This window comes from Ictidomys tridecemlineatus, chromosome 7 (assembly GCF_052094955.1).
Source record: "Ictidomys tridecemlineatus isolate mIctTri1 chromosome 7, mIctTri1.hap1, whole genome shotgun sequence".
Taxonomy (NCBI): Eukaryota; Metazoa; Chordata; class Mammalia; order Rodentia; family Sciuridae; genus Ictidomys; species Ictidomys tridecemlineatus.
In genome coordinates this window covers 5,051,898-5,071,615 of record NC_135483.1, presented here as the reverse complement: position 1 = coordinate 5,071,615, position 19,718 = coordinate 5,051,898, and the positions used below count along the sequence as shown (strand labels likewise).

The following is a 19,718-nucleotide window of genomic DNA, read 5'->3' as shown; positions in this document are numbered from 1 at the left end:
GAAGAGTGTGTGAGAGCGTGTGCATCCTGGGGGCTATCCAACTTCATCAGTGAGAACTCCGCATTTAACAAGGACCTGCGTTATCTTAACTGATTTGCAGTTTGCCTGGGAACCTAGAGGCCGAGAGCTACTGTTTGAAAATCAGATGCCACCTGAGATAATGTATAACCATTTTGGTAAATTTTCTCCAAATGTTCCCAAAGTCCCTGACTCCTGCCCTGTGGGATTTTTCTTCTTCTTCTTCTTAGGCAATATTAATAGATTAAGACTACTGTTCATGAGCAAGACAGGCTAACTTCACAATGACCTTTCTCTTAAAATATGTGCATATTTGAATTAAAGAAAAATGAGTGTTGCTCTAACTCCTTAGTTAGTTCCCTTGCTTGAAGTCCATATTTCCATATAGTTTAGGGACAGATTTGTGTCTTTAACTCCGAAAACGGCAAAAGGAAATTAAACGAGGAATTCTCCACAACCCCACCGTCTCCTCTTGTGATAAGTAGAAGTCGGGTCCCCTGGAGACATCAGTGTCTTAATCCCTAGACCCTGTGGCCTTCCTGCCTTAAGTGGAAGAAACTTCATAGTTGTTAAGAACTTGAATTGGGGGACTATCCTGGAGTATCCAGGTTGCCCCAATCTAGTTCCATGAATCTTTAAAACAGAAGAACTTTCATGTATGTGGTCAGAGGTAAAGGCCATCAGGGATAATGGTTGGAGAGGTGGAATGCTGCTGGCTTTGGGAAGGATGGCATGAACCAAGGAATACAGGTGGCCTCCAAAGCTGGAAAAGACAAAGCAACCTGTTTTCTCCGGAGTCTCCATGAAGGAATACAGTCTGTCTGACACTGTGATTTCAGCTCTGTGATCCCATGCCAGGTTTCTGACCTACAGAACTCCTAAATAACCTGCAGTGTTGTTTTAAACTCCGAGTGTGTGGTAATCGGTTACAGTCATAACTGAACACTAATCCAGGGGAGTGATGAAAGCCGCCAAGGGAGCTCTTCCCCGTCTGCCCAGACACGGTTGGTGTGCAGCGCAGGGCTGTCAGGCTGAGGACCAGCTCTGCCACCATCTGCCTCTAAGCACCAGGCCTGGCCCAGAACCAAGGGGCTGTGTCAGCAAGCTCCCTGACCCACAGAAGCCCCGAATGCAGGCACTGAGACCTGACCAGACACATGGATAGCGCCTGCGCACACTGCCTTCCAGAGCACGGAGGGAGACCTCAGTCACCTGCCTCCTCTCCCCAGTTTAGTGCCAGTTGGAGGAAACATTTTTCTTTTTTATTTATTTTATTTTTTATTAACATGCATTAATTGCATGTATTAATGAGTTTTGGTGTGGTGTTTCCACCCTTGTGTAGAGTATGCCTAGTCAAAGTTTTTGAATGAATAAAGTCTGTGGACACTCCAGTTGACCTACAATGGAGGGATGATAAACACTTTGAGCGCTGTGTCACGGGATGTCCTGACAAAGCAGTCTGTTTATTTTTAAGAAAAAGCAAAACGTATAATGTCCAGGAAAAAAGAGATCTTCCCACCAGCCTAACTACTCAGATGTCAAAAAATTGAGAATCCAAGGAGGTGAAGTTTTATCTAGGGTTGCCTAACAAATTTGGGAGAAAAAGAGACCAGGGCACAACCTCTGGGCCTGCAAGGAACCGGCCTGCAGGAAACTAACAGCTCCCTTAAAGAGGCGGTCCCTCTGCTCTGCAGGGCACAGGAGCTGCTCAGAGCACACAGCAGCAGGTGCTAGGTAAGGAAGCTGTGATGGCAGCTCCCAGGGGTTCTAGACAGATTCATGGAGGGCCAACCTGTGTTGATGTCCCATCATCCACTTCCCTTAGGGACAGCACCTCTTTACAGGAAAGGAGCACTATAGCCAGGTGGTGGGCAGGATATTCAAGTCACATTGTCAGTTCATGAAAGGGAAGGGCACTGGATTTCAGTTGAGATCATGTTGACATGAAAATCAGTGCAGACTGAGAATTTAGGAGAAGCACATTTGAATCCACACTTGACAGGCTTTAGAGAGTGTTCGAGGTGAGCTTTGGCCAGAAACTCAACCTCCCGGATCCTTGGTTTGCCCTTGATAAAACAGGAATAGCAGTGCGTGCTTTGCAAAGTGACTAACTATAAGTAGAACTCATTACTTAAAACATAAAATGAGAAGCCATAAATGCACAGGAGATCTTATTGTTGGTATTCAATCAAAAAATGTTTATGGATTTTTCCTAATATCTGAAAAGAAGACTTGATTGACAATAAGAGCACAGTGTAGAGGGAGAAACGGTTGAGCAGTGTACGTTCCAATCCCAGGCCCCAGGAGAAGAGCTCCGTGAAGCCTAGAGCAGGGTCTCAGGTGTCCCCAAGCAGCCAGTGTCACTGGCACAGTCCTCCAGGGCTGCATTAGCCTGCACTCCCCTCCTCGGTGGAGTCACTGTTCACTGTGACCGTGGACTTGTAGCTCCATCTTGTGGCCGTCTTCAGAGTTCCCGTCCTTTCTTCTCTCTCTCCTTCCTTCCTTTTTTCTTCTATATAATAAAATTCAGACAAAATATCTCCTGTCTGCTAGACACAGAAGATTCAAAAACCCCTTCCTGACTTCAACAAGCAAAGCATTTCCTTGGACAGATGTGCAAGGCCACAACTAAATGAAAAGCAAGGCGAGGCCCCATGAGTCTTCCAGGACAGCCTCCCGGAGGCAGAGCCTGGGCAGCTTTCCCAGAGGAAGTCAGATCCCAGTAACAGCAGGTGCAGCTCTGCACGCTGGGTTGGGGGTGGGGGCTGGCATCCTCTGGGTGTTCACTGGTCTCTTCTGCACAGAAACACGTGCACATGTGGAAAGCTGGCCTTCCCATCCAGGGCCTGGGTCCCGAACTCCAACTCAGCTGCAGGCGGTAGAGAATACCAGGGGAACAGTGGTTTCAAGTGAGAGAATCAAAGCACCTACTGAAGACTAGAATCTAAACTCCCTGATTCCAAATCCCACGGTCCCATATGAGGAAACTCCTTTCATTCAACAGAGACTTGGTCACTGGACAGAACTTTTAAAGACCAACTTGAAGCAGCTGTGGGTGCAGTGGTGCCCTTTGTGTCTAGGGGCTGGGCGTTCCCCTGACAATGGGCCAACTGTGGCTGTAGACATGGAGGTCACCAGACAGAAAGGGAGGCTGTCAGAAAGGGGCTGTGCCACTAGCTCTCAAGGAGGGAGTTCAGGGGAGCAGGGAACAATGGGGAGGTTTGGTAGAGTGTCAAGTGCCCGGGACACAGGACAGGCACAGGGAGGAAAGAGCTCTCATTAGGAGAGACTCAGGCTGGACACGGGCTGGACCTGAGTTCAGTGAAGGAAGTCAAGTCACCCTTAGAAACTGAGCACAACCAGAAACTCAGCCTGGGGACTTCACCTGCCAGATGCCTTCTGGGTACAGCATCAAAGGAGCAGCAGAGGGAGACAAGTAGGGCAGGCCCTGGAAGAGGTGAGCACCTGGCACCAGGGCAGGATCAGATAGACAGCAGGAGGGAAGCTGAGCAGGGAGCCACCTGGCCTGAGTGTGTTTCCTGAAGAACCTCCTGTACTACAGTACTCACCAATCTCACAAACACAGTGGAGAGGGAGACAAGCCAGGCACAAAAGAAAACACGGAGTGCTCCGTCGTTACAGAGTAGAAAAGAGGGTGAACCCGCCTGTGCCTGCAGAAATCATGCTGGGCTGCTGTGAGACAGGGCCTGGCTCTGCCCCTGCACTCTGGTTACACTGAGGGTGCAGTATGCAAAACTGCGTCAGGCTGTGTGTTTACTGCAGGAGGACTTTATCATCTGCTGATAGAAAGTTCACAATGAATCATCCCTGTGCCCTGTGTGGGCAAGAGATGGCAGAGGAAGGGGACAGAAGACCAGTTAAGAGGACTCAGCTATTCCTGCAAGACAGTGGGGGTGGAGGACTGTGGTGAGGTGACAAAGATCGAACTTTCACACGTCTGTCCCCTCCTGACTCCAAGCCACTGTCACCTGTCTCCCCCCTTGCTCCTGCCTCTGTGGCAGCCAGTGAGTGAGGACAGTGAGGACGCAGTGCCCTCTCCTGTTAGGAGGTTCCAGCAATCTCCTGCACCTCACTCTTCCTGACCCACTGTGACTGCCGCCATGGGGTGCTGGGCTCGGCTCGCCAAGCTCCACGCTCATTTCCACCTCCCTCTTACCTTTTCCTTCTCCGCAGAAAGTTCCTCCCCACACATCTCTGTCTTCCTGTAGGCTTAGAGTTCAGATTTTAATTCTGAAAGACATATCCTGAGCCTCCCACCTCCGTAAGCAGCCTCTCCCTTCCCTTCCTCCACATCCCCTGGTCCTCTTTGGCCTGCTTTAAAGCCCCCAGTGTTTCTGAAAATCCTTTGCACTCTCTGCTTTTAATCGCCACCCTTGCCGACAAGAGCCCCAGCTCTGCCCAAGAAGGGACTGTGCTTTCCCCAGCCATATCCCCAAATGCAGGAGTGATATATGGCCACATTAACTGCTCCGTGAATTTTTGTCATGCACCTAGACATGGATTATAGGAAGGAACAAGATGTGCCACCAATAAGCAGATGGCACCGTAGGAAGAAAGTGGCTCAGACATAAATAAGGTGGTGATCCAGTCTCTGAGGGTGATGAGTGAGATGCCGCTGCTGGAGTGATCTCGGGCTGCTTTGGAAAGGAGGCGCGCTCTGAGCCAGGTCTGGAGCACTGGGCAAGGCTTAGACATTTGTAAGTAGAAGGAGTCCCCCCCCGGGCTGCTGGAAGGGTGTGCACAACAGCAGGATGCACCCCCACACTGAAACAGCCTGAGAAGGTCCTGAGACACATGGACTTTCCTGCTGACCACGGGTCACTATCTGGCACCAGAATAATCCAAATGCTTCCTCAGTGACCAGGTCTCAGGCACACAGAGGTATGGTGCTGAGGCCACCAACACAATGAAAGCCCCTGTCTCCTCTATGCACCCCGCCCTGTTGACAGGAAAAATACTAAAATTGCTTCTGCACACTTTTTAGAACATTTTCCTAGCATATGCATGAACCGAAGCCACCAGAGATGATACACTATTTATTCCCAAGACAGCAGGAGCTTGAAGAGTTGCATGCCATCCTCGCTCTCAGCACCCCACTCGCCATGCCAAGGATAGTTTCAGACCGCGGCTGGTAGTGTCCATGAAGCTGGCGTACTTCTACTAATGTGAAAGCACCCAAGTAGTTCCCGTGTCAGAGTAGACAAAAAAGTTCATGTTCTGAAGCTAGAAAGGAAGCCCCATGTTATACTTCTTAAATGAATGTGTCTGTGGTTCACTGGCTCCAGTTTTTATTTGCATTGGCTCTGCACGTAGTAGGTTTCCATAGAAGATTCTCATTCACTGAAACAGAATGAAGCACATTCTGATAGAAAAGTCAGAAGGAGTCCCTAGTTAATGGCCATCCATTACACAGAGGATGGGCGTCTCCTGCCATGAAGTGAAGGAGCTGGCAGGAGGCAGCCGCCCAGCAGCGCTGCCCGTCATGTCTTCCTTAGAGAACTGGGCAGGGTGAACAGGTGAAGCCAGCACATCTCCAGGCCACTGCATTCCAACTAGGTAAAGCTACTTCAAGACTTCTCAAAGTGTAGGAGGGTACAAATATTGTAAAAATTGGACTCCAGTGTGGATTAATGCCGATAGAAGCAGATTGTTGTTTCCAGGATGCTGTGAGTGGGCTGCTTTGAATCTCCAAAGGGGACTGATGTCTCCCAAGGGCACTGACAGCAAGACCCCTCCCTACTACTATCTACAAAATATTTTCGGTGGTTACTTTTCCTGGAACCCACTAGTGACCCTTACATAAGAGCCTAACTGGATTTTATCACCGAAACTTTAAAATATCTCTATCGTATTTTTATAACTAATATGTGCTGCCACCATTTATCTCATAGTCCCTGAGCTCATATTGCCATTTTAGATAAGGTTGAGCCCCAGATTGGTGCAAAGATGTGTCCAAACCTGAGTTATCTCTGTCTCCTGGCCCAGTAGCATTTAGTCTTTAGCCATTGTCCCAGCACCCTCAGATGGGTTTATGTTGAAAGCAGCAATAGGAAATAACTAAGATCCTATACTTGAAAAACATTTTTATCAATGTTTTGCATTGATATTGCAAGTACTTATGATGTACAATATGATGTTTTAAAACATGTTCACATGTGTAATGATCACATTAAGGTAAATGAATTCCTCCAGAAAATGAATGGCATCTCGACACCAACATTCAGTTGCTTAACTTTAGGTAAAACATTTAAAGTCTCCAAATCCAAGCTTCCATATCATAAAAATCAAAAACTACATTAATAGTCATCTCTGTGGATGGCATAATAATGTCAATAGCTATTTAGTAGAATGGATATGAGGATTATTGGGAAAAACATTTGGTACCCAAAATACAAGTTGTCACCTAAAATATTGTTTAAATGTAATAGAGATATGGTTTTTAAGATAACTGTACCATAAAGGTGGATTGATAATAGAACCTGAATAGTGGTAAAATTTCTATACTCCACTCAAAATGGTAAAACAGTGATAGAAGTAGCCTGGTAAGTTTTATATGTGTAAGAAATACTTGGTGAAACAACCAAAATAGATAAATAAAATACTCTAGAACATTATATAAACCAAAACAGAAAACCAAAACAAAATAGATAAATAAAATACTCTAGAACATTACATAAACCAAAACATTACATAAACAAAAAAACAAAAACAAAATATGAAATTACCATAAAAATGGTAGAAAAATAGGAAGGAGACACAAAAAACAGAAAAGAAAAAGGAAATAATCAAATGACATACTTAAAGCCCAGCAGGTGAATGGCCGCATTACATGTAAAAGCTAAACCAACCCACTGAAGGGAAAGATGGTCAATGTGAAGAATTAAAGGGCATGATCTATTTATACAATGTCTCAATGTTATACAATAACTTCAAAGATAATAACAGAGTTAAAGTTAAAAAAGTAGAAAAGACATGCCCTATAAATATTAACCTAAGGAAATATGTATAAAGGATATTAGTATCACATAAAGTTTTCATTGGGTCAAAAATGATTACCAAGGCAATGAGCACATCACATACTGATCCCAAGTCTGGATTCTGAATATGTTCATAGCACTCAATAAAACTAATAATGAAACAAAAACAGAAGGTGCAGAAAGGGAAAACAGAAAAATCTAAAGTCATAACTGGGGACCTTCAACCACCCTTTCAGCAATCAAAATCATGTGAAACAGAAAAGTAGTAGAAATATAGAAAGACTGAACAAAAACAGCAACCAACGGGACCTCACTGCTTATATATATATATATAAAAGTGGAATCCATTACAATTCTTATTACATATATAGAGCTCAATTTTTCATATCTCTGGTTATACACATAGTATATTCACACCAATTTGTTCCTCTTACATGTACTTTGGATAATAATGATCATCACATTCAACCATCATTAATTACCCCATGTCCCCTCCTTTCCTCTCCCACCCCTCTGCCCTATCTAGAGTTCCTCTATTCCTCCCATGCTCCCCCCCATTCCACTATGAATCAGCCTCTCTCTCCTCTCTCTCTCTCTCTCTCTCTCTCTCTCTCTATCTATCTATCTATCTATCTATATATATATATATATATATATATATATATATATATAAAATCCACATTCAAGAATCAATGAATGGGATGGACTCAAACTAAAAAGTATCTTCTCAGCAAAAGAAACAATCTTTGAGGTGAATAGAGAGCCTATATCTTGGGAGCAAATCTTTACCCCTCACACCTCAGATAGAACACCAATCACTAAGGTATATAAAGAACTCAAAAAGCTAGACACCAAAAAACAATAACCCAATCAATAAATGGGTCAAGGACCTGAAGAGACACTTCTCAGAAGATGATGACAATCAATCAACAAACACGTGAAAAAAAATTCATCATCTCTAGCAATTAGAGAAATGCAAATCAAAACCACTCTAAGATTTCACCTCACTCCAGTCAGAATGGCAGCTATCATGAAGACAAACAATAAGTGTTGGCGAGGATGTGGGAAAAGGCACACTCATACATTGCTGGTGGGACTGCAAATTGGTGCAGCCAATATGGAAAACAGTATGGAGATTTCTTAGAAAATTCGAATGGAACACCGTTTGACCCAGCTGTCCCTCCTTTGGTCTATACACAAAGGATTTAAAACAGCATACTACAGAGACATTGATAAACATAGCAGCACAATTCACAATAGCTAAATTGGTGGAACCAATTGGTGGAACCAACCTAGATGCCCTTAGATAGATGAATGGATTAAAAAATGTGGCATATACACACAATGGAATATTACTCAGCAATAAAAGAAAATAAAATCATGGCATTTGCAGGTAAATGGATAGAGTTAGAGAAGATAATGCTAAGTGAAGTTAGCCAATTCCAAAAAAAAAAAAAACAAAAAAAACACAAATGCCTCACTGCTTTTTTAAACAGCATTACTAAGTATATTCCATGAACCATAGAGTCACATTCTCAAGATGTAAAATCCAAAGTTGTTCAGTGTATTTAATGCACTATGAGAACTTTGCCTTTCTAATTTTAGAACACTTTTGTCACTTAAAAAACAACAAAAAACAAAACCTGAAAATATAGTGTTTACTCCCAACCTAGCTCCTTCACACCACTGCTGGCCTTTGACAACTGTAATTTTGCCAGTTCTCTGTAGTTTTTCCAATTCTGGGAATTTGATTGAAATGAAATAAAGCAACATGGAGCCTTCTGTTACTTCTTTCATTTATGATAATGTTTCCAAGATCCGTGCACATTGTAGCATGCACTTAAACTTTATTCCTTTTTAATGCCAAATAGTGTTCAAACATAGGGATGGAGCATATTTCATTTTTTTCAGTGCTGTATTAGTGTACATAATAATGCCATAAACACTTATGAACAAGACTTTGGACATGTGTTCATATTTCTAGTGAGCATATACCTAAGAGTTAAATGGGTGGGTCATATGGTAATTCTATTTTTTTTTAATATTTTTTGAAACTGCTAACATATTTCCCAAAGTGGCTGTGCCATTTTACATTTGCACCAGCAATATGTGAAGATTCAAATTTCTCAGTGTTCATGCCAATGCTTGTTATTTATTATAGCTACTTGGTGAGTACTATGGTATCTATTTCTAGGCTATACCCCCTCCCTCACTGAGAGAGAGAGAGAGTGGGAAAGGACAGAAGAACCAGCAAGAGGGGTCCAGCCACAGTGCATAGCCTGGCCAAGGATGCACCTTTGTCCTGAAGGCCTGAGACTCCTTTCTCTGCCCAGGGTCAGCAGGGAGGCACAGTGGAAGGGCCCCTCACATCAAGGACCTGGCTGCAAAGGTGTTCTATGTGCTCACAGACAGGTGCATCCTACCATAGCAAATGTTGGGCTAGGAATCATTATTATTTCTGGAATTTTCCTTAACTCCCTGGAGACATAGTAATAAGAGAGTAGAGCATCTAAGGATCCCAGTTAGAGCAAATGGCCTTTTGGTCCTCATAACCTGAGAATTTCCTCATCAGAGACATCTGTCTCCTGACAGGAGAATAAATCTTCCCAACCCTTAGGCAACACCAGATAAGATAAAACCATTGGCCACCTCACTAATGTCAAATAGATGAAGAAGAACAAAATAAGCATGAAAACTGCAAATTAAACTATTGGTACCACAGATCACCTGATTCCTAACCCTCAACACAATCACTGCCAAAATAAATAAATAAATAATGGGAAAACATTAAAAAGTCCACGCAAGACTCCCACCTTAGATCAAGAGAGAGTAGAGCCATTGCTCCAGGGCTTCCCTCTCAAGCCAAAACCCTGTGCCTCACATCATCATAGGGCGACTGAAATGTGCAAAAAGGTAGACTTTCAGTGACCTTGGTGCTTGAGAAACCGTGCAATGGTAGTTTCTCTGTGGATAGGCCTACCTCGTGCCCTAGATAGGGCCCAACAGAAGACTCTCACCTAGAACCAACTGGTACAGGCAATGAAAGGTCCCCCTCCCCCTTCCCCTGACACACAAAGGACTGAAAAAAAACATGGTCTAACAAAGCAGAAAACCCTTTTGGCAACCAGAAATCAATAGACCACTAAACACCCTTCCAAAGCGCTCACACGCACACACACACGTACCTGCAGGAGTAGACAGATAGCAACACCCCCTTCTTTCACAAAAGGCATTGAGAAGAACCAGCAGAGAGCAAATCTTACAGAGCAGGTGTATTTCTCTTCTGTTGGTATGGAGTCGATGACTGAGCCTGGACTTTAACCCATCACCTCCACCTAGCAAGAGCAGGGAGTGCCTCTGGTTCCTCTGCTGGGCTGTTTCAGGCAACCGGATCTCTGTTTCCTGCCCAGGAGAAGCCGATCAGGCTCTGAGTGCCCTGCCAGGGTAGTACCAGTATGGCACAGTAGGGAGCTGTGCCTTGACCCCCACCCAGGAGCAGCAAGACGGACAGAGGAACGTGGGACAGGCCTGGGTGCAGATGCGCTGGATGTCCCATTAAGCATCAAGAGATCCAGGGGAGCTGGGCCTGCACCTGCACAACAGGAAGGCAGGCTGATGAGGTAAGAGGAAGTGACTCAGCTTCAACTCTTCCCTCCCCTTCCCTGGCACTAACTGGGACCAGAGGAGAACCAGGCCACCTGCCCACCCTTCAGCACAGTGGTACCAATACTCCTTTTGCTTTCCTTCCATGGTCAGCAGGCCCAGGGAGATAGAGCTTACCCCATCACTCAGAGGCAAGGCGGTGCCACCCGCTGTTCAGGAATGGCGAGGTGTGAGTGGAGAACAGGGAGGGGCTGAAGGTCCACCCTACCTGTCTGCCATGATCAAGGATGAGTCAGCACTCCAGTTCTGAGGCCCTAGGGTTATGGGTCCTGTTAAAAGCAAAACTGAGACAAGTTAAACTTGACAAAGGTTACCTGAACAGGAAAAATACCACAGAAATGGGCGGCATCCCTGACCAAACAAGGTTCAGAATGCCCAACCCAACCACCTGTGCAGGTTGTATTTATAGCCAAAGTAAGTGATCTACAGAAACAACCTGATTGACTATGTCCAGCGGCTGCCATATATGGACATGATCTGATCAGTGGCAGCCTTTGATTGATGGAAGTTTAATTGCTATGATTGGCTTAGACTCAGTTGCTTAGTGACAAGGATACTCCCACATGGAGTTCTGTTAGGGTTTCCTATGTATGGAAGCAGCTTTGAGTCAAAAATACATCACCCAGGTACAGAGGCAGGCTTACCTTATTTCAGCTTAACCATACCAACAGGAAGTTGAGTTTGTACCTAGACTTCACGCCTCATATCAACATGAGAAATAGTTGCCAAAAAAGAGTAAATGAGCTCTAGAGTCTCCTAATGTAAAGCCCTAAATGCGAAGAACACAATTAGAAAGTCACTTATACAAAAAATCTGAACAAATTCAACTTGAATAAGAAAAGGTCATCAACAGAAGTACTGAGATCAATCTGTTATTAGAATTATCTGATAAATATTTCAAAAAAGATATCAGAAAAATGTTTCAACACGTAATTACAAAAAATCTCTTGAAACAAATGAAAAATAGAAAATTTCAGCACAGACACAGAATGTTTTAGAAAGAATAAGATAGAAATTGTAGGATAGAAATGTGTATTTTTAAAAAAGAAACTAAAAATTTGCTGAGTGAGCTCTAGGATAGGGTGGCGATAACAAGAGTTTAGAATCAGTGAACTTGAAGACAGATCAGTAGACTCCACAAAATCTACACAATAGAGAGAAAATAAACTGTGAAAACAATTGAGCAATCTCAGGGTGTGCAAAACAGTTGCAAAAGAGCTGACATTTGTGTGATTGGAGTGACATCATGTTAGGGGACATAGAGATGAGGATGGTGGGAACGTGAGGTTAAGAGAAAAATTCTATAAGATGGGCCACTGTGCTGACCCCCACATGCTTTCTTTTCCAAAAAGCAATATACCTGAAGCCCTGCCTGGCCTAAGTGGACAGGTTGTGTCACATTCCTCAGCAAACTACCTGCTATCTGCAAGGAAACTCAGGCAGAAAATCACATTGATAAGAGGAGCCCAAGTTACTTTGAAGGGAGAGACATTTGTGACCCTTTTCACACACCAGATCGCAGAAGGTAAAGATAATTCCTCTTAATCATAAAACCTGTAAAAATGATTAAGAATCCCATTAGAACAAGTCAGCACGAGCCAAGGTGACTCAGAATTTTTATTTCAATGGGGACTTGAAAAACTGTCAACGTGCTGTCAGTCAAAAGTCAAGAGGTGGACCTGGGTGGGGATCCCCAATAAAACTGGCGTGCAGGAGAGGCATATTGTCCATCTCCTCTCCTCTCTGAGAGGACCCACTCTTTTCCTGGAGAGCATCCCCATTTCCTTTTCCCACCCCTCCACTAAATTACTCCTGTTACCCTGAGCAATACTTCTGAGATCTTTCTGACTTGATTGCAAGAACAGGGGTTTGAAAAGAGGGTCTTCGTGCTGCCTCAGTTTCTTAGAAGGACCCAGCCCTGTAACAATCAGAGGAGAGAATGACCAAGGCTTTGAGCACACAGGGGCTTCACACTTGCCAAACTTGACAAGAGACACCCACATACAGACTCAAAAAGCTGGGAAATCCCAAACAAAAAAACACAAAGACATGCATGCCAACATACATCATAATCAAACTTCTGAAACTAAAACAAAGAAAGCAAAACTGAAAGCAGCCAGAGATAAATGAAGCATTTACAAGGGATGCAAAACAGATGTCAGCAGATTCCTCATATGAACCGCTCCCCCCAGCCAGAGAGAAATGGCCTGATGTTTTTTCCAAGTGCCAACATAAAACATAAAAGAACTATCAACTGTGAATTCTACCATCCAGGAAGGAAAAAGAAACAAAGACATTCTTTGATAAAATAAACTCAGAACAATTTGTGTGCAAGTATACTCTTAGAGAAAACCCAATGGAAACTTTCTAAACAGAAGGGAAATGTTAAGAGAAAAATGTTTGAAATGTTTTGTTTGGAAGGACATTGGAATGGTAAAAACAATTGACCATTTTTCTTCTCATGAGGTTCTTAAATAATATATTGCAGCTGAAGCAGAAATCATGCCACCATTGGCTGGGTCGCTCAATATACCCAGGAGAAACGCTTATCACAATGTTACTTTAAAAGTTGGGATGGTAAAATGAGAGTAAGTTTCCTGCAATCAAAGTGTTAAGATGCCAAAGTATTGGTAGACTCCAATGAGCTCAGCATTCCTGTGGTACTTTCCAGGAAAAAAACACTAAATAACTAATCACAGCAATACACTCAGAGATACTGTGAATAAATCAAGGTGCAATCCCATTACACACTCTACATAGCCGTAATCACCTTAAAATTAATAGTTCTGAACATGACAGGTACAGGCAGTTAGCAGAGCAAAAGGACCTGAGCAGGAGGAAGCAGGAAGAGCATGGGATGAACTGCAGGGGGCGCTGTGTTGACAGGTGAAGGGAAAGGGCCATCGAAGACTAGGGAGACCATGGAGAGGGAGACCCCAGGGTGTTTTTGTCAGGCTGTGTTTTGGGCTACATCTTAAAGCTGAGGAGAAGTTAGTGAAGGAGAAAGTCCTATAGTGTTTACATTTGCAAAGGTACCTGGAGGATGGATGGAGGGGTCAAGAATGAAATAAGAAAGATCAACTAACTGTGCAGCTATTCAGACACTTCAATTTTCTTTCTTTCTTTCTTCCTTTCTTTTCTTCTTTTTTTTAAGTATGAGGTTCAGATTATAAGGTGGCCAGGGCTAAGGGAAAGCAGTAGGGTTATAGAGAATGGGATCTGTTTAGGGACTACTCAAAGCAGAGAATGGGCAAAACCCAATGATGGAGTATGTGCTCCTGATACGGACACCACTGCACACTCTTGGGTGTGGACACCCCCAACCATAGGTTTCTGTAACCTTATTATACAACCATATCCTATCTTTTAAATCATGAATAAAGTGATCCTTCTTAATTTTTAAATATATTGGCCAAGACCCTCATAATATTGTATGACATTATCAGTAACAAAATATTTTGGTTTAGACACACATGTGCACACATACACATTAACACACACACCAGAAATAAAAATATAGGAAATGATATTCAACCTTCTTAACTTGGAAGTGTTCTGAATTGTATATGCTCATGTTAATCTAAACGTTTATGTCATGGCGTTTTGGTCTCCTGCATTCAAAGCAGTCTTTCCAACTTATTAAACACACAAGGAAGGAATGCTAATGTGTTTTTGCTCTTCATTTGAATAATCCTGCCGAATACACCACACATATGCTTTATACCTACATCAGCATGCGAGATTGAGAGAGCCTGCCAAATGTTCTCTTGCTAATCCACTCCCACTTCCAGAATAAATTGCTTCAGTCCCTGAGAGTTTTGATATATTTATATGATGGCAGGTGAAGATCTGAACGTAGTCCAGCCTCCATTGTATTGAAGCAAATTTTCCTCCAACAATGATTTTAATATGATAAACATAATGAGGAGAAACCCTGCGTCAGCATCAATCCCATACAGCCCTTTCTGTACGTACCAAGGACAATTTCTTTTCTTTAAAAAAAAATCAGCAGTGAATTTTCAAGACATATAATTACGTCTCTATTCTATGATTTATCTGCCAGCATATCTCAAAATATATCCTCAAAATATATCATAAAAGATCAAAGTTTCTTAGGGAAGTTGCTTTGGGAATCTCTGGTCTAAGTAATGATTTAGCAGTTTGTTTGGCTGCACAACTTCTTAGGCTTTAAACAAGCTAGCAATAAAATGTATATGGATGATATTCTCTATAAATTATGAGTCTGTATCAAACTCAATATCTCTTTTAAATATTTAATAAGATCTCAGGTGTAACATAAAACAACATAACTTTTGATTCTGTCTTCTCTGATACTTGATCTAACCTTGACTTCTTCCTAATTAGCAACAACATTTCCCAGGGGCTCAGGGCAAAATGTTTGTTTTATCCTCAACTGACCTTTTCAAAAATATACACGCCAGCAATCATGGAATCCTGCCATTCCATACATGCAAAATAGATTCCAAGTTCATTCTTCCTCCTGCAACGGCACTGGCCAACTTACCAACAGTCTAGTCTGTGTTATTAAAGTGACTTCTAAACAGTCCACCTTCTTCTGGTTCTGGGGCACAATTGGGGATGAACCCCAGGACCTGCTGCATTCTAGAAAAGGGTTGTACAACTGAGCCACACCCCCAACCCTGGTCTTTACCCAATTTCACATGTTTTTTACCTGGAACTCAGACTTTTCTAAAATGGAAGACAGAGCAGAACCTTCCTTCACTGATGAAACTCTTCAATTGTCTAGTTTTTTGTTGTGGTGGTGGTTTTTGTTATTTATATTTGTAATGGTATCTAAAATTCTCACCCTGGACTTTAAAGACCAATATTGTTTGGCCCCTTGCTACCCTCCCACTGAATTCCCTATCAATTATCTCCCAGCTCTTCCTCCTTCCTCTTTCTCAGAGGTACCAAGTGCTCTCCTATCCCAGGGTTGCTTACTTTTGCCTAAATACCTGCCTGTAATGCTCCTTTCCTTGATGTTTTAGTATTTTGCTCTCCATGCCATTCTAGGGGTGGTGCGGGCACTGGCCTTCCTGCCCTCCCTGTCTAGAAGGGCACCTTCCCTGGCGGTTTCCCCATTCCCTGCTGTCGCTCCGTTCTCAAGGGACCGGTCAGGATTGTAGATCATTATCACTATTGCAGGTTGGTCTGCTGTGTCTTCACAAGCGGGGGATGCTCCACCAGGGCTGGGGTCTTATTTTTCATAACAGCCACCTTCTCAAGGCCTGGAAAGTATCATATGGCAGGCGCATATACTAGACCCCAGAAAATAGATACTTAAAAATAAATGAATGAATGTGTTAATTTGAATTATTTAACGAAGCATTTTCTCAACAAATCTGTAATTTTTGTAAAATTACATTTTTCTCCACAGGACAGCTCCCTGACACTGGACCTCCTTCTTTCAACTCTTCTCCCACAAAGTCCTCACCTTCAAATGAAAATCCAAATGAGTGTTTGGAAAGGAAATCAGTTTAGGACTTCCTTCCGGGGTGACCACAAGCCTCAGTCCAGCTCTGCCTGTACGCCGCAGTCCGGCTGCAGCAAACTAACCGGGGGGTGACGAGCAACTTGTGTACATTGATACAGCAGGAGTGGGGGCCGTTTATTGTAGGACTGGAGGGGTATATATACATTCCACACAGCTTATCTAATTAACATAAACTAGATACAGCAGTCAACCAATAAGGAATCTCCACACTTAATGGCTCGCTGGTGCCACCTCACAAACCACTCCCCCTGGCAAAATGCCAGGCGCCATCCTGACTTGTTTACAGACCCTATCATTGCCTGTACATATCAATGTTTGGTTATGCCATTACCAAATGACGCACAGTGTCATGCCATGGTCAGTCCCAGCCACTTTGCCTTTGATGGCCTTATTTAGGAATAGGGCTGAGAAGGAGGTGGTGGTTGGGCGTAGCTCCTTTTTTGTGGGAAATGCTCTCTTACCTTGAGTGACATTATTTGGGAATAAGGCTAGACTCAGTTTTTCTCTGTCTTAGGTCATGGACACGGTCACGATGAACACTCAACTGTGTGGAAAAACAACGAGGAGGGGAAGAATAGGAGGGGAAGGCAGAGAGCCAAAGATGAGAGGGGGGAGGGAAGAAGTGAGAAGATGCTCGTCTCCTAGTCCCCATGAAACCACCTTGGTTTGTCCTTCTGTCCTGCTTCACACAGCATTACGTCTTCCATTTCATCACTGTTGTCTCTGATGGTTGGAAGTGTTTGTGTTTAAAGCCTCAATAAAAACAAGAGTAAAAATATTAACAAATACTTCATATACTTTTGTGTACTTCCTTGATACATATCATCTGTATCAATTGAATTTGACCCATCCATCAGTCATTGCATGCATAAACTGTTCTCATATCTTGGCCGCTGTGAACAGTGCTGCAGTGAATCTGGGAGTCAAGTATCTCTTTGAAGCATTGCTTTCGTTTCCTTTGGGGATATAAGCAGAGGGGAACTACTTGGTCATGTGGTCTTTCTATTTGTAAATTCTGGGGAACCTCCATAATGTTTCATAATGTCTATGCCAATTTATATTCATGCCGCCAGCAGCACATAAGAATTCCCATCTCTGCCTACCCTCACAAACCCTTGCTATTCTTTTCTTTTTAATAATTACCACCCTATTAAGTAAAAGGTGATACTTAGGAGTAGAATGGTCATCAAGTTGGGTAAGAGAGGTAACCAGTGATGTTGGTCAGAGGACGTAATATTGAGGTCAGGGAGGATGAACAGTCTAGAGACGTGTTACCTACCGGGAAGGCTACAGTTAGTAGCACCATATTGTATATTGGAAACTACTAAAGCATCAGGTTTCATGGGCTCACAACACACATGCCAAAGGTTACCGTATGAGGAGATGAATATGCTAATTAGCTTGCCTGGAGTAATTATTTCACTATGTCTATGGATAGCAAAACATCAGGTGGTACATCTGAAACATTCATTTTTCATTATTAACAAATTAAAAATCAAATAATTAAAAATTTTAAAAGGGAGAAGTGAGGAGGCAGGAAGAAAAAAGTGAAGAAGGAAGAAGGGAGGAGGAGAAGGAAGGGGTAGGAAAGCCAGAAGGTGGAGGAGGAAGACAGGCAGAAGCCCTGAGGGGCGGGTGGAGCACCATGGTGGTGTGAAGTGCAGGGCACCCAGAGGCAGCAGGAGGGACTGGGTGACTCAGGAAGTGGGGACAAGAAGGTACAGGGATTAGGAGACCTCATTCCACCAGTCTCAGCTTCTTTCAAAACCATTTCAGAGGTTCCAATGGACTCTTGAATGCTTTTGATTAAGAAAACAAGTGGGAGGAGGATGGTGACTATCCCTGTCTTGCAGGAGAAAACTAGGCTCAGAGATGCTACTGTGGTGTCTCTGGGCAGCCTAGAGACAGGACAGGCAGTAAGGTCCCCCAAAGCTCCTGCTCCTAGCACTGCTGTATTCCACGGCTTCCTTCCTGTTTCATTCACAACCAAATATTGACCTGGATTTTCAGAGGCAACACCTCTTGTATAATTACTAGGAAAAAGCAACCCAATAACAACCTTCCAGTGAGGACATAAAAAGTGGAGTCATACCTGGTGTCCTGCATCGTGAGGAGGGGTGACAGAAAAGCCCAGAACACCTAGAAACCAAGCAGACAGACAGACTCCTTACCCAACCTGTGCTTTATGGAAAGATGAGAATGCAGTATTTTCACCCACAAATGAAGAAAGAAGACCTAAGATTGAGTCCTCCCCATGTGCATAGCTAAGCCGACAGCACTGCCCCTCGGGAAGTCACAGTCTTACCTGGGGAGGTTCATACACAAGTCCTGGCTGTGATGCCTCCTTCTCTCCAGCCGCCTCTGCCTTCCTGGAAATGCTGGTTGTGAACACTAGAGGTGGAGAAGAAATGAATTTTCTGCATGGATACAGGAGAAATGTGGGATGATGTTGAAAAAGAAGACTTGGATTCAGATGGCCCACTTAACACCTGCAAAGAAGTGGAAAGTGGCTTCAATATATCAACGTTTGTTCTCTCATCATTAAAAAAGAGAATGTACTTCTTCCCATTCTGCACTTAACAACACTCTACTTTTCCTGATCCTCCCTGCTAATTATGGAGTCTCCCTCAATCCCTAGTCTCACTTTCTGTGGCTTCAGTTCCCCCAAAGCCTGAATATATTAAGTGAAAAATTCCAGAAATACGCTATTCATGTGTATTAAATCACTTGCCATTCTGAGCGGTGTAATAAAATTTTACACCATCCTGCCCTCACCTTCACCCCACCTGGGACATGAATCACCCCTTTGTGTCCTGAATCCACACAGGTCATGGTATCTGCATGTCAATCACTCAGCAGCTGCTTTGCTATTGGGCTGAGGGCACAGCATGCTTGTGTCCAAGTCACTCTTATTTTACTTAATAATCTGGCTATAGAGCCCCAGAGTGATGATGCATGCAAATTTAAGGTGCATGGTTATAATTGTTCTGTTTTCTTATTAGTTATTATTCTTAATAGTTTGCTGTGCCTAATTTATAAATTATAATTTATTATCAGAGTGTTTATATTAGGAAAAATATATAAGATCTGCTACTCTCTGAAGAGTCCACAGGGGCTCTTGGAGAGTCCCTGCTGTAGAAAAGGAGAACTACTCTCTACCCTGAAAGGAAGCAGCCAAAGGAGAATCAGGAAAGGTGCTAAGGAGAAGACAAGCACGTTTGGCATCCCAGGATGCCACATCCCAGGATGAAAAAGCAACATAAAAATGGGGTTCTTTAAATACAAGTACAAAATTGACAAACCTCTACCAAGAATGGGAAAAATAAAAATACAAAAGACACAAATCACCAATGCTTATAATTAAATAGAGTATACCACTTCAAAGACTAATTAAAGATAGAAGAATGGAAAACTACTACAGTACGCTGAATGGTGTCCCAAAAGAAGTGTCCAAGTCCTAAACCCAGTTTCTGGGAATATAATCTTACTTGAAAATAAGCTGAGTTGCGAGGTGAAGATGAAGC

The 19,718-nt window shown here is 43.2% G+C and overlaps 2 long non-coding RNA genes across 2 annotated transcripts in view; both read right to left on the bottom strand.

Annotated features, from left to right (window-relative positions):
* LOC120892876 (uncharacterized) overlaps positions 1–11,425 on the bottom strand; it is a 64,964-nt gene extending 53,539 nt beyond the window's left edge. The window contains exons 1-2 of the long non-coding RNA XR_013423755.1: positions 10,888–11,425; positions 10,202–10,608 (exon numbers count right to left, since the gene is read on the bottom strand). This is a non-coding gene — a long non-coding RNA (uncharacterized LOC120892876). The remainder of the gene's footprint in view (positions 1–10,201; positions 10,609–10,887) is intronic.
* A 4,862-nt stretch (positions 11,426–16,287) lies between these two features.
* LOC144365387 (uncharacterized) lies at positions 16,288–18,678 on the bottom strand. The gene is made up of 2 exons (XR_013423756.1): positions 18,500–18,678; positions 16,288–18,333 (listed from the first exon to the last, which is right to left on the bottom strand). It is a non-coding gene; the product is annotated as an uncharacterized LOC144365387 (long non-coding RNA).
* Positions 18,679–19,718: the final 1,040 nt, after the last annotated feature.